We start from the raw sequence: 15,164 nt of genomic DNA, 5'->3' as shown, positions 1-15,164 counted from the left end.
TTAGGGGGGTATAGGGGTTGTTGGTGTAATATATATATATATATATATATATATATATTTATATTTTTATTTATTTGTTTAGTGTGGGGCTGTTGTGTGTGTATTTTTTTTATTGTGGGTAGCGGGGGTGACCGAAGTGGGTATTAGCCCCAATGGTGGTTTGTTTAGGGCTTGCGTGTGGGTAGCGGGAGGGCTTAAACCCTTCATGACCGTAGCAACCCCCCCGCAAGCCCTAAACAACCACCAAGGGCCAAATACCCCTTTCACCCACCCCCGCTACCCACAATAAACCTGGCACGGCTGGTTAACCCCTTCATTGCCTCAGCGGTTATCCGCTAAGGTAATGAAGTGGCCTTTAAATGCATTTTTCCTGCCTCGGATGCATGCCGGGGGGCTCCGGTGCTGGTATTAATGGAATCAGCTCCGGAGACCTCCGGCATAAATCTCAGGCAGGAAAAAGGCCTGATTTTTTCTAAGTGCCATTCCGCCGCCTCTCCCCAGCAACTTGTCAAATTTTTGGGGCGAGACGGATTGGCGTGAAAATCTAAATTCTAGAGTGGCGCAAATCTACTCGCCACTACTAGAATTGAGCAGGTTTCAAAACATGGCTAGTTGCGGCGCAAAGTGCCTTTTCGCCGCGCCGATGGCGGGAAAAAATAACCGCCAACAAGCTTGGCGTTTTTTTTGCTTTTCGACAAGTTTTCGGCCCTTACTGAATCGGGGTATGCATTTTTGGCGCAAAATGGCCGAAAAGTGACTTTGCGCCGCTTACTGCATGAGGCCCTTAGTCTTAGACCAAGCCTCTGATTGAGCTACCTGTGCAGAAGCAGGGATATCCTGAAAACCTGACCTGTTGGGGGGGGGGGGAGGGGGGCAGTTGAGCACCTTTGTGTAAAGGGAATGGCTTGTACATTACTATTTCTTTCAATGGCGCTGTGTCAAATCTCACATTAAATATAGCGTACGCCAGCTTTGACACAGCGTGTCGCCTTGAAAGGAGCAGTTAAAAAAAAAAAAAAAAAAAAAAAAAAAGGATTACAAAAAAAATAGAACTGCCCTCCATTACCACCCCAGTGTGGGGAGTATATCGTTCCAACAGATGAAGGAATCTTTATCCTTAAATGCTAGAGCATAAGATATTGGTAACATCTAGTGGGAGCCTTCACCACACAACTACATTAGTTTTGGGGATAGCATATAATTGAGTGTACCTTCCACGTTTTTTTTTTTTTATAATTTTAGAATTTCGTCTATGAAGAACTCTAATGTTGGTCCTCCAAAAGGTATCACAGCCTACGACATATCTACATTTCTCCAGGACTAATACAGCTACTAGAACTTGGTCCTAAAGTCATCTCTCGCTGTCAAAAGCATGGGGACCATTGTGAAAAGGCAGACGCAATCATATCATTTTATTTTAGTGGTGCATCAACGAATACTTTTCTTTATCACCTATCTTGAAAGTCAAAAATATATATTTTCATTCCCTTTCCTGGCCAATGCCTTGTTGTACATTCCTTTGCATGATGGGATGCAGAGTGTAGTTCTGAATGATTACTGCTGAGTGCATTTGTGTGAAGCATGACTACAGTATTGAGGACATTCTCTTTATGAATGCTCCATTATACTCCTGTACTGCAGTCCTTCTCTCGTCATTGAGACTTTAAGGAAGATTATTCATAACCCGACATGAAATGACAACACTGCCTTTGAGACAACCATGATACATCTTTACAATATGTGCTTATATACACGTAAGCTGCTTTATTGACTAAGTCCCCAGGTTAAACACTGTATCAGTATGTTTATGTCGGAAAACTAGGTTGTTTGTAATCAATAAAGCTGAAATTGTCAATATGAACATAAATAACAATAAGTTTTACGTTCAAAAGAAAGATTATACACCATCGGTGGTTATATAACTGACAAATTGAGTCTAAACACCAATATTTAAAGTACCAAGGCAGCGTTGAGCAGGTTATTGGAAGTGACACAGTCTACCAGTGTGTTCTGAATACAAACATGAAGGTATTTGTTAGTGGGTAGAGCAGACCTGCTAAAATAATGAAGAACAGTAAATTGTACACAGGAAAGCATACATCATTGTATTTCTAGTGTAATAATGCAAGGCTAGAGTGTGTAGAGCTTATTATTTCAAGAGAAAGGTCAGTTAGGAGGCCCTGTAGTGCCATCTCTGGAAGCACTGGAACATATTCAATAATGTAAAAAAACACAATCAGATCATCTGTTATTTTCAAGAGAAAGGAGGTCAAGTCAAAGATGATGGAAAGAGCCAACATATCAAAAGAAACATCTTTAGAGACAGCAGACAACTTTCATTTTAAGAGTAATGCTATGAAGAGTGGCTATGAACAAACCAACTATCGAATTACTGTTATTTGAGGCTTTTAGAGAAAATATACACTAACTCCCTGTTACCATAATTTACTTTTTCACCGTTTGTCATACTGCATCCAACGAAAAAGCAAAGTAAAACGCCAAAAGGAAAGATATCACATGAAATTGTAGTGTAATTTATTAACAAGAAAGACCAGACACAAGGAGGGGGCGGGGGGAAGCATACAGTTAGACAGAAGAGATAAGTGCAGAGTGTTGTAGGCTATTTACAAATTACATATACCAAAAGCAGTAAGGCATCTGAACTGAAGCACTGTAGAAGCTCTTCAATGTTGACTTCTTCTGTTTTAATTTAGTATTCTTGTCCCAACAACGGAGAAGGTTTAATAAGGACAAGACAATGCAAGACAAGTAACAATAAAATCAGCATTTTCTTCAGTTCTATATTTGAATGAGATGCAAACCACCCTAGCTCATGTCTTCTTCCAGATTAATTATTCTATTTATTTTCACTGTAGAAGGGCTGCAGAGCCTACAGACAGTACTAATTATAAATGCAATTAACAAGTGGCAAAAATAAATAAATAAAGAGAGACATTTCTCTGTTGTTTCACTACCTTTGCACTGATGAAGGCCAGTAAATCGTAATTAATCTCAAAGCTACAACTGAAATACGTTCTCATCTGGCACACAATGTGCATTGTTTAGAACCTCATGGGTTACTTTATCAAGGGAAATTGTAGGAGGTAGAAACTTTTTAATTAAACAGTACAATTAGACAGTGGACGATCGCTATACCTAAAACTTGTTCAAAGCGTATTTTAATATTTCACTTGCAGAACCAGTTGAAATGTTGTCATAACAATGAAGATGCAGAGGATAAAACATTGTAGCTACATCATTAATGGCTACATCTTGAACAGCTATTAATAACTAATAGCACCTTCATTACAACTGTTAAAGCTGCTTAATGTTAGAGCTGCTCGTTTGCCAAATAGAAAGTTGGTAAATAGGAAATTATATTAAAAGCCATCAGTAAATAAATGACTTCCAACACATATCTATACAAGCTGCATATCTTAACCACTTTAGTACTAATTAGGTTTGCCACATTCATTTAATTATTAGCCACATTTTATTTATAGAACTTCTAACAAACGTATCAACGATCCTGCCTGCCTTTTGCTATCTCTGATTGCACTTGCATGGGAACTTTAAATAACATTTAAAGGAAGAAAAAAATGTAAAAAAATAATAAATTAAAAAAAAAACATATGCAAATTTAATTAGGGGATTGCTATTAATTTACAATCTTCTAGAGTTAAGTGAAGCATAGCACATCTGCAATACATTGTACACAAAACTACTGATTTAGGAATGTATAATTAGCATTGTAGCATAAACATGACAGATTTCAACAAGAATGTTTGAATACTTCTGCCTCTCATCTACACTGTAACATTAAGTGTTCCTCTAGGGAAAAAGAAACCACAACAAGTTATATAAATAAAAAGAGATAGATAGATAAATAGATAGATACACAATCCCCTCGTCCTCAACAAGGCTAAGGTCCCAGTGTGCGCGTGCGATGGGGTGCCTGGCGGCGCTCGTTCCCAGCATCAGCGTGACCAGGTGGACTACAGACAACTCGCAACAGGGAGGCGTGGCAGGGGCACGACCATGACGTCACGCGGCTGGTTCGCCCTCATTGGCTGAATCGCTGGCAACACGTGGCCAATGCTCGGCCGTCGCGCCAAAAGACAAAATTCTTGTCTTTTGGCAAAGGCGGTAGCGCATCGCGCATTATGCCGGGCGCGCAGGCAGCTACTGGGACCGGCCCCATAGAGGAACGTTGTGTGCGCCACGCACGCATTCGCTGTCACAGCCAAAGCCCGAGAGTACTTTAGGGGCAGGCGATGGAAAGATGTGGCCTTCTTTTTGTTGCACCGCAAGCTTAAGATCGCTGAACTGCAAGGTGTGTGTAGGCAGCGAGTCTGTCACTCACCGCTGGAACAGCGACACTTGCCTCCACGCTGCCTAGCGTCTGCCACCTTTAAGCACTGTGGAGGCAAGTGGAGGCATTGTGGAGGCAAGTGTTGAGGTTTCCGGCGGCGAGTGACAGGCACTCTGCCTTCACACAGCATGCATTTACGCGCCTTTAATCACGTGCTCCAACAAAAAAGGAGGGTGCATTTTCCACATCAGGCTAGTTGACTTGACCCTTGCGATCTCATTGACAGAGGTATGGGCAAGGGTCTTAATTATTTGAGGGTGGAGGGGTCTGTGAATATGATGGGGACAGGGTCATCTATGTGATCAGATAAAGGAGGTGTCTGTGCAGGTACAGTAGAGGGTGTGTCTGTGTAAGTCGATGGAGAAGTGAGTTTTTTCTTTGACTGGTGAATGAGTTATATTTTTCCAGGAATGCACATTTTTAAAAAGGTCTTTATCAGCCCTGCACATTTTTTTTCTTTTTTTGTTAAGTCTGGTGCTGTCATACCTGAACAAACTTGTTGAGACAGGTAACTTTATATGACAATAAATATACTGCAGTACAAATCTTTACATTAAGATGAACGGTTTGTTAACATATTAACCATAAATACTCATTAAATCTGGCATTTCATTCTTAATGTAACAAACTTGCTGAAGCTGTATTATTCTTGGCAACAAAAAAAACCCAGATTCTTCCCACAAGTAGCGATACCTTCCAGTGGAATTGTTTATAGATTACATTTGCACTTGACCTTTTGAGATCTGACAAATGTCTTCTACAGATTTACTATGTCTTCTGCCAATATGTGTGTGGTACTGTATCTGAATGAGAGGTGTTAAGTCTTTAAAGCTCATGTTCAAACTGCATCAATGAAAACCTATCATGCTGGTCCATTAAAAATGTATCATAAGTTGTTGTTGAAGAGGCTTACAAAAAAAGTAGTGATACTGTGTCGGACTTACAACATTTCTGAATTTAATAAACATGCTTTTAATATGTATGCTTTAAAAAGCAGCAAGGGACAGCGTCTTCCTAAACCAAAAACAATTGTTATTGAATTAATAAGTGGAAAGCTAGGTGTGTAACCAAAACAGTAGTGGTATTTCTACCACGACCACTTGGGCCACTGCTCATTATTCACTGATCATTATTACATTCAACTATTACTATTTTTGTAGATTTTGTAGTGATGCACATCATATTATTACAAGCTATCAATTCCACGCTAACACAAGTCAAAAACTAGTATTGTGATCATTTGCAACTTTTAAAGAACATTTAAGCAAATGGTAAGAAAAAATAAATAAACGACAAATACACCTGAAATCATTGCCTAGTTTATTTATAAACTATTTCCCCAGAAACAAATGCATTTAGAGTTACCTCTCGTTTTCAAGGCATGTCCTGCTACAAAATAAAGTTATTTGTCAACGTATGTTGTATAGTGGGGGTGTTTTCCAGGTTTTAGACATGAAGACCATGCTGATATACCAGCAGGTAACATAAATAGCTAAGTACCCTTGTGCCAATCACCTGCAGGGCATGAAACCCAACTGCTGGAACCAGCAAGCCCTTACTGACATGATCCACAGCTTCGCGTTGGGTAGGAGGGCAGAGCAAACTGTTTAAGAATAGTCGGTGATAAGAGTGCTGCTGTGTAATAAGCGCTGTGCCTTTGCCCAGGCACGCCACAGTCACTGTGCGAGTCCCTCTCCCGGAGCGCCCTGAGCTCTCCCCGGGGGCGCACAGCACTGAGAGGAGGTGCATGGAAGAGACGCCAGGGCTGCTAATGACACATTCCATGCGGGCATAGACACGCCAGCACATCTGGGCACACGGGGATCTTACTGTATGAATGAGGGGTGGGTTTCAGACACCAAGAGCAGGAATAAAAACACAGGATCGTGTTACACCAAAGCTGCCAACCCTTCCCTCTCAGTATATCTGCGAAATATGTATATATTTTTCGTGTGTGTGTGTATATAAATATATATACACACACACACACACACACACACACATATATACAAACATCAAACACATTTTCACACGTATATATATACACACACAGAAGCTTCCTTACAACTTTTGTCCACTTGTAAAAAAACAAAACAAATTGCAATAAGGCACTTAGCAAGGATGGGTAACTAAGCTACTATATTGAGTACCTTTTTTTTTGTATATTTATTAAAACCTTTCACAACTTAGCAGCCTCCTATATACACCAGACTGGCCTCTCTCCCCCATGAATACGTCCCATGCCATACATACATACATACATACATACATACATACATACAAGTATTAGGAGACGAGTGCATGGCAGTAATGAATAGTGGGCAGCTCCTGTACAGTAGGTGCTGTCTGGCGGAGCCACCGTCGCTGCTGCTCCCTTGCTCCCTGTAGCTGCTTGTGCATCTATTCTCTCCTCTGACAAGCAGGAAGTTTTTTTTTTTTCCTCCTATTTTTTTTTTTTTACATTTATATATAAACCCCCCCCTCCCTCTCGCTTCTATCGCTAGCAACAGCGCAAGCGCATAGGATCATTATCATGCACTTAATAATACACCGGAGGATGCAGCCGGACATCTCCAACAGCAACAAGATCGTCCCCCAAACCGATTCCGTAAAAGAGATTAAACAAGCAAAAAAAAAAAAAAAAAACACAGCCCCCTTACATAAATCTGACGTGTAATCATGTTACCAGCAGCCTGCCCAGCACCACAGCCCGTTACTGAGCCCTGTGCATGCACTCAGTGCCGGGGACAGCCTGTGCTGCTGTGCCTGCTATCTCTCCCCCTTGCTCTGTAGCATTCATTTGTTTCGTGTTCATTGCTGCTTACCTGCACCTTGCAAGCAGCTCTTCCTTGTCCTTGGCTTCCAGTGATAAGCAGGAGGTAACAGAAACAAAATGTAACAGACTTTCTTTAATACTGTTGCCAGAAGGAGGGCTGCCTATTGGATGTCTCGCTAGTGCTTATTCACTGACAGTGAAAGAGAGAGAAAAAAATAAAAACCCCAAAGCAGCTGAAGGATCCCAGAAAGAGCTTGCAGTGTGCCTGGCCCAGGCTTGCAGGAGCTTCCAGCAGGCTGTGCAAGGTTGTTGTTTCTGGGGAGGTGAATGGTTGGGGGGGGTCTGTGCCCCTGGGTTTGCAGCTTCAGCAATGTGGGCTGGTTGTTGGCGATGCCTGTGTGTGAGGTGCTGGTTGCAGGATCCGTACCATGCTCCCTTCTGGCTCCCTGCTTTTCTGAGGCTGTCTACTTGGTTGGATGGGGGGGAGGGGGGCGGGTTCAGGGAGCGTCACGGCCGGGAGGGGACTCCAATCACACAGGGGGAAGGGGGCGAGGCGCAGAGACACAGTGAGTGCAGCTTCTTACCAGCCTTGCCTGCCTCCAGCCTGGAGGGCTGCAGCCTCTCCAAGGTGCAGCACTACACTGCTGATAGTGTGTGTTCCATACCTGCAGGTTAAACCACTCATCGAAATGTGTTGCTGCCTGCTGGAAATTACAGAGCAACTATATATATTTATATATATTTTTTTTTATTATTATTATTTATTTATAAGTCAAGGTTAGCAGTAATTTTTTTTAAGTGTTCTATTTAAAAAAAAAAAATTTAAGTGATATATTGTCTATTTTAGAAATACCTTTTTGCTTTTATAGAATTAACTGGTATACATATCTTCCTAAAACAGAATCCAAAAATATTTATACCACTATTTGATATCTAAATCAGGCACAGTGCCAATACTTATTTAAGGCCACTTTAGCCACCTGTTAAAAATAGATGATTCAGGCCTTAATATTGTTATTTGTAGATAAGTATTTTTCAATAAATTGGTGGAAAATTGTCGTGGGAAATGTTAGTAAACATGGTGTAGCCTAAAGTTTCCTTGCCCCAGCGTTATTCTTTATCCTATATCCTTACTTAATTGGTACCCAGTCATAGGGGGGCATTAATAAAGCAGAATAGCTTATCCCTGGCAAAGCAAACAGGATAGATAATTATGAACCCCATTCTGATACCATTTGTAAAAAAAACAATGACTATTTCCAGACTTTCGAAAATGATCAAAAACACATAATTTTAACCATTAAAGCATATTGGTGCCTTGTGTTAAATACTGTATGGCCACTAAAAGACTATGCATACTTTCAATTTGTTAGGGGCTATACAGATCCTTAAATTTAGCTGTCCGATATAATGTATGCAACAGCTTTATCGCTAGTAGGATAGTTTGTGGTTACATTGGTAATAAAATTACATCTAGTTATTTTGCTTAACATTGCAAAATTACACTTGTCTAACCTTTTAGACCCGCTCATTAAATAACTTTATTGATAAAAATGGCAGAAAAAACAATACAACGTACAAGAAGCAAAATATATGATTTTTCCGAATTGGTTTGTGGAACTGTAGGATTCCATGAAACAGATTGAAAACCACTACTCGTGTCCATTTTGGGTATTATGTAACTCAGTAATAGAAGTGTTTTTAAAAAGTAGCGAAACTGTTTTATTTATGAAAACACAACCCCTTTGAATGAAGGGAGATAAGCTTTATGATATATAATGCTACAAAATAGAAAGAGAGGTTGCTTTTAAAACATCTCTTATTTCTATAAAGTTTAGGTGTGTACAAAGATGTATTCTTGGCCACTCATAATGTCATACTGTGGACTCCCATCTGCAACCCAGTAGTATGGTTATCAGGCTTATGAAGGTCAAACGGGTCCTACATGACATAGCACTTTAAGAACAGTTACCATCATCCTGTATTTTTGAAAATCATATTTTCTTGTATTAAAGGACATATGCAACATTACAACATCATTTTATAACAGATATGTTTCTGAAATATGTTTTTGAATATATATATATATATATATATATATATATATATATATATATATATATACTCACATATTGACATAACTTGTTAGTCCAAATAAAAAAGGTATCACCTATTACTGAAGAACTAATTTATTCTGCACTATCGCAACTGGACTAACACGGCTATTTCCATTATATATATATATATATATATATATATATATATATATATATATATATATATATGTATATATATATATATATATATGTATATATATATATGTATATATATATATATATATATATATATATATCCTCTAGATCAGTGGTCCCCAACCCGCACATGTGGGGCCCCTGGATTGGTTCTGTGTACTTTCAGATAAAATAGGCTTAATGCATAATTCTTTACTTATAGCTTATACTTATTACTTCTGTATCTATAGGGAAGCGGCAGGAGCGATCAACAGGGAGCGTGAACGTTTCTCGTAGTTCGCAATAGGTGGCAGCACTAGTTGTGGTCTCTGCTTCTTCCCTGTTTTTTCTAACGGGGTTCATCTAGTGTAGTTTGCTCAGTTAGCCCTGTGTGAAGATGAATAATGGGAAAGGGAGGGTTGAGATTGGATCCGGCTCTTCCGGGTGGAACGTCGGCTTATTATATGTATACCAAATTATCATACAGAAACTTGCAAGTTCTTACAAAAATAAGAATATATTAATTTCTCCTGATGAAGTTTATTTTTATTTAAAGGTGTATGTGTCTCCCTCTAGGAAGTTGGATGCCGACCGCTGAGGGGGGGGGTCGCCAGAATTGTCATGGAAAAAATGTAACACTTGCGCTCACCACGAACAAGGCGGGACCTTGGTACTGAGGTGAGAAAGTATGAAACTGCGCACCCACAGCAGCGGATGCACGCCTAGAGGGTGAATAGTCAAGATTGCCGGGTCTGGGCTGGAGAGATTGGGTTAGTCTTAATACTTGCCGAGGTCGTAGGTAGGTACCAGGAGAGTAGTCAGTGTCCGGAGTGCCATGTTCTGGGGTTGGAGCCAGTAGGAAGGTAGTTGGTCCGATAACCGTGGTCAGGGATGGAGAATAGCGGATGGTCAGAGGCAAGCCGGGGTCGGTAATCCAGAGAGAGGTCCTAAAGTGAAGCCGGGTCAGTACAAAGAAGAGAAAAGCAGCAGAGGGTTAAAGCACAACAGGAACAAGGCAAGGTAGGGACATGGGAACACAAGGCTACCATGAACTATGCTCAGCCAAAGAATGAAAGGAAAGGCTGAGCATATATAGGAGAGCTGGACGAATAGGACTGAGGGGAGGAGCGGAGGCACGGCCTCTGCGGAAGCAGGGATAGGCTGAAAGGTGCAGAAGACAGGTGGGAGAGCGACTAGTGTTGATGCGCAGTTGGGGAGCGGTGCACACGCGTCACTTGTGCGCGCCAACCAGGGCGGCCGCGCGGTACCAACGGAGGGGCGGACCAAAGCTCCAATGGATCCTTGAAAGCCCTCTGTGGGCGCGCGCTCTGTAAGGTGCATCGGAGGCTGTACAGCAGGAGGCAAGGAGGAAGCGCGATGCAAGGAGCGCTCTCTCTGACCGCTTGCAGCGGGATGCTGAGCAGCATGATTCCATACAGCACCCCCCCCCCTTGAGGAGTGGCCTCAACACGACTCCAATATGGGTTGTGGGGGTACCTGGCGTGGATGCGCCTCAGCAAACTGGGAGCATGTACTTGGTGATGGGGTATCCAGGACCTCTCTTCGGGTCCAAAGTACAATATTTAAAGGACAGGTGCAAACGAACATGATACATTCACTTAAAAAAATCTATGCCTCTGCAGCAAAATGTTTTTAAAAAGCATGTTGAAGAAAGCTTGTCTGCTGTACAGGCTAGCAATCATGTGACTAAATATATTGAATGGAGACCATATATTGAATATATTGATGGAGACCATTCATTGACGGGGAGTGTGTGAAGAAGTGCATGGGAAAAGCAATGGAGAAAATGTGCCCTGACATGTTACATTGTATCGGGAATGTCAGGTTATCTGCATCTACGATCACCAGATGTGTTAAAGACATGGGAGAAGAGCTACATACCACACTGATTGACAAGGGAAAATATTTTAAATGTTTATCTTTGTCACTAGATGAGAGCAACGACATAGTTATGAGACACTGCGCAACTACTCATTTTTATCAGGGGCATGCATTCTAATTTACGGCGTTACAGTAGAGTTGTGTGCACTGCAGAGTTTGAAACTGCCGATCATTTATTCGTGGAGGTGTGTGAATCTGTAAAAAAAACTTAACCTGAGTTGGGATCAACTGAAAATGATCTCATCTGATGGTGAGACACACAATGCTTATCGCTCTCCTAATTATGCTAATTAAAATATTCTTATCTCATGGTGCATAGGGTAGAGTTAGCATGGACACAAAAATCCAAGTGGGGTAGAGACCCTCAATTGGACAAGAAACCCAAAATTGCACTCTATGAGAATAAAACACTCAATGGGACTAAACAATATATCCCAGGCTGATAGCCAAAGTGCTACACGACGCAAAACAAAAAAGAATTTATTAAATACATGAGGGAGCAATATCAGGGAGTGTGGGGTATGAATAAGGGTGTGTTTAAAAATACGGTAAATGGTGGCCAGAATAGAGAGTGTTCTCTCTCACTCATCAGGTATAATTCACATATAGGGAAAGCCAATGCGAAAGCTTAGGGTATGTCCCTTCAGAGAGTACCTGGTGGTGGGCAATGAGGTATAGTCAGCCAAAGTCCTGACAAGGTATACGATGGAAAATTCTACCAACAGCAGGAGATACTAAACACAAAGAAACACTTAAGGTGTAAAGGAATGTATCCCTGGTTAATCCGAATCACTTGAAAAAATGTAACATATGCTGAATAATGTAACATGCGTCAAATGGTAAGTGTATCATAACACTAAAGTAGAGCAGAGGATTGGTGTTTCAGCATATAAATACATGTATACCCATCATCCCCTGAATAGAGTTGTCTCCCATTCATCAAGCTGCATACATAGTAATTGAAACTGTGTATATATAGGTCAAATCGGACGATGGCATAAGGCAAGAAAAACGGGTATTATTTGATATTTATCTCTACTTACCCGTTTTTCTGCTCTACTTTAGTGTTATGATACACTTACCCATTTGACGCATGTTACATTATTCCGCATATGTTACATTTTTTCAAGTGATTCGGATGAACCAGGGATACATTCCTTTACACATTAAGTGTTACTTTGTGTTTAGTATCTCCTGCTTTTGGTAGAATTTTCCATCGTATACCTTGTCAGGACTTTGGCTGACTACAGTATACCTCATTGCCCACACCAGGTACTCTCTGAAGGGACATACCCTAAGCTTTAGCATTGGCTTTCCCTATATGTGAATTATACCTGATGAGTGAGAGAGAGCACTCTCTATTCTGGCCACCATTTACCGTATTTTTAAACACACCCTTATTCATACCCCACATTCCCTGATATTGCTCCCTCATGTATTTAATAAATTCTTTTTGTTTTGCGTCGTGTAGCACTTTGGCTATCAGCCTGGGATATATTGTTTAGTCCCATTGAGTGTTTTATTCTCATAGAGTGCAATTTTGGGTTTCTTGTCCAATTGAGGGTCTCTACCCGACTTGGATTTTTGTGTCCTCTCATCTGATGGTGCAAGATATGTCTTGGGAAGTAAAACTGGTGTTGTTGCAAGAATGAATGAAGAGATATTGAAATTAAATGCTGCGTTCCCATGCGGAGGGGAGGGAATGTGATGAATATTGTTGCATCAAGCGGGAATTTGATCAGGCATCATGGCCTGTATCGTCGCCAGTTCCAAAATGTCCTGTCTCAGAGAGATGTAGACTATAGTGATTTGCTGTACCATGCCGAAATCAGGTGACTTAGCAGAGGCAACCATTGTTTGCTTTTCGTCAAGGAAATTATATCTTTCTCACTGAGAAAGGAAGAGGTCAAGAAGCAATGCCTGATCTTGAATGGATTTGTCTTTATTAGATGAGGTAACATGTGACCCATTTGAAACTAAGGCTGCGGTCCCAGTGACTGCCACAGCGCACGCCTCAGTGTATAAGCGTATAAGCACCGCCCCTCAGTAGGGCTGGGCCCAGTACTCACCTTCACGCTGAAGGTGCAGCCGCGCCGTACTGGCAGTTTTTTAAAACTCAATGATATTGAGTGTAGAACTTGCAACGGAGGCGTGGCCACGCCCCCGCCGGCGGTTCACCCAATGAGGGCGAACCAGCCGCGTGAGGTCATGGCCACGCCCCCGAAAACTCCCAACCACGCCCCCTCCCGTCGCAATCTCCCTCTCTCTCCTCAGACCACAGATCGTGGTTAGTGATTTGCACGTGACGCCCCCCCTCCCCCCCCCACCGGGCGTGCGTGTCACAGGGATGACTGGGACCGCAGCCTAAGGTTACAATGTAAAGGGAAAATTATATGTATGCTGAGGTGAAAGCTTTTGAGGGAAATAAATATTTGTGTAAAGCAGATCAGTGATAGTCATTTTTCACACTTCTCTTGCTGTAAAGAACTCCCATTCGGCAAGAACTTGGATTCACAATTCCCAGTGGAAAGATACACTGAAGCCCTGAACCTCTTGCAGAGGGTTTTTAAAAATAGATTTAGGGATTGCCATAAGCTTGGAAAGGAAACAATGTTTCAGAATTCATTTGAAGTGTCATCAGAAGACTGAAGTGAAATGTATCAGATGGAACTCATTGATTCACAAACCAACGATACTCTCAGAGTCATCCCAAGGAAAGCAGTCTGTTGAACTATTATTCAGGCCTACTGTACCTGACACATTTATGAACCTAAACAAGTTTGCTGCATGTTTGCTCAGTCTTTGGCAGCACATAAGTTTGTGAATAAACTCTTTGAAGGATGAAAATTGTGAAATCAAAGTTTAGGTCAAGACTGTACATAACATTTTATGATTGTGTCACAAACATTGAACATGAAATGAATGTTCTCTCAAACAAAGTGCAGCCCCAAAGATTACACTATCCAAGTGTGCGGTACTGTACTTTTGGGGTTTATCAGCCTGTATGACCTTTTGGACCTGTTTCATAATAATAATTATTATTTACTAACTAATTTATGTAATGTAATAAATGCAGTGATTTCAAGTTAAGATTCCTAAATGTAACTGTAATACCTCTTTTCACTTTGTTAATTTAAAGTTGATATATTTGTGTTGCTGAGTTGGGCATTTTCAAGTGTGATCATATTTGCTTTCATAATATTAAACCTCATTATTCTTTCATCAGAATAATAAACATGAAGTGAAAATGTAAACTGTGCGGGTTATTTTGAATTATGATTTTTTTTCTCTCCAAAATATTAAACTTCATGATGTGTACTGATTTAGATTCCTGCATTTAAGGGTAATATTTTTCATGTTTACTTATATTAAGTTATTGATTATTAACCTCCCCTGCTTGGCTATAAGGGAGTTTACATAGATGTCAGTGTTGTTGGCTATACAGGGTGCATTACCTATGTCAAGGGTGCTGATCCGTGCAGGCTGGGCAAAGTAGATCGGCGCCAGGAACTTTGTAGTTATTAAATAAAACAATCTTAATTTGTGCTATAGACAGGTATAACTCTTCCTCAGTTGCATCAATGCAATCCTGAGAAGACACATTGAATGGGTTTCTTTAATTCACGTCGTGGTTAACCATGCCTTTTGTGATATACTCAATCCCTATCTTTCCAGGGTCCCAGCAGGTGATCCCCTTCCACACTTTGTTAGGATTGGGGTCATAACTATGTATCCAACCCTGTTCCCCTCCCATACTGTACTGTGTTAGTGAAGTAGCAGGGGGTGATTCTTCATTTGTGCACAGCACTTTAGCCTTTCAGGATCCTACTTAAGGTACTGTGTCATAACTTCTGATGATCCTGACTTTAGATTAGTCCCTGGG

At 41.0% G+C, this 15,164-nt stretch overlaps 1 protein-coding gene across 2 annotated transcripts in view; it reads right to left on the bottom strand.

Annotated features, from left to right (window-relative positions):
- Window positions 1-7,613, bottom strand: part of KLHL29 (kelch like family member 29) — an 869,600-nt gene extending 861,987 nt beyond the window's left edge. For both annotated transcript variants that reach the window (XM_075598451.1, XM_075598452.1), the window contains exon 1: window positions 7,198-7,613. The gene's annotated coding sequence lies outside the window, so the exon portion shown is untranslated. The remainder of the gene's footprint in view (window positions 1-7,197) is intronic.
- Window positions 7,614-15,164: the final 7,551 nt, after the last annotated feature.

Source organism: Ascaphus truei, chromosome 4 (genome assembly GCF_040206685.1).
Source record: "Ascaphus truei isolate aAscTru1 chromosome 4, aAscTru1.hap1, whole genome shotgun sequence".
NCBI classification, from domain to species: domain Eukaryota; kingdom Metazoa; phylum Chordata; class Amphibia; order Anura; family Ascaphidae; genus Ascaphus; species Ascaphus truei.
Note: the sequence above shows the minus strand (reverse complement) of the source record. Positions and strands in the feature narration are given on the sequence as shown.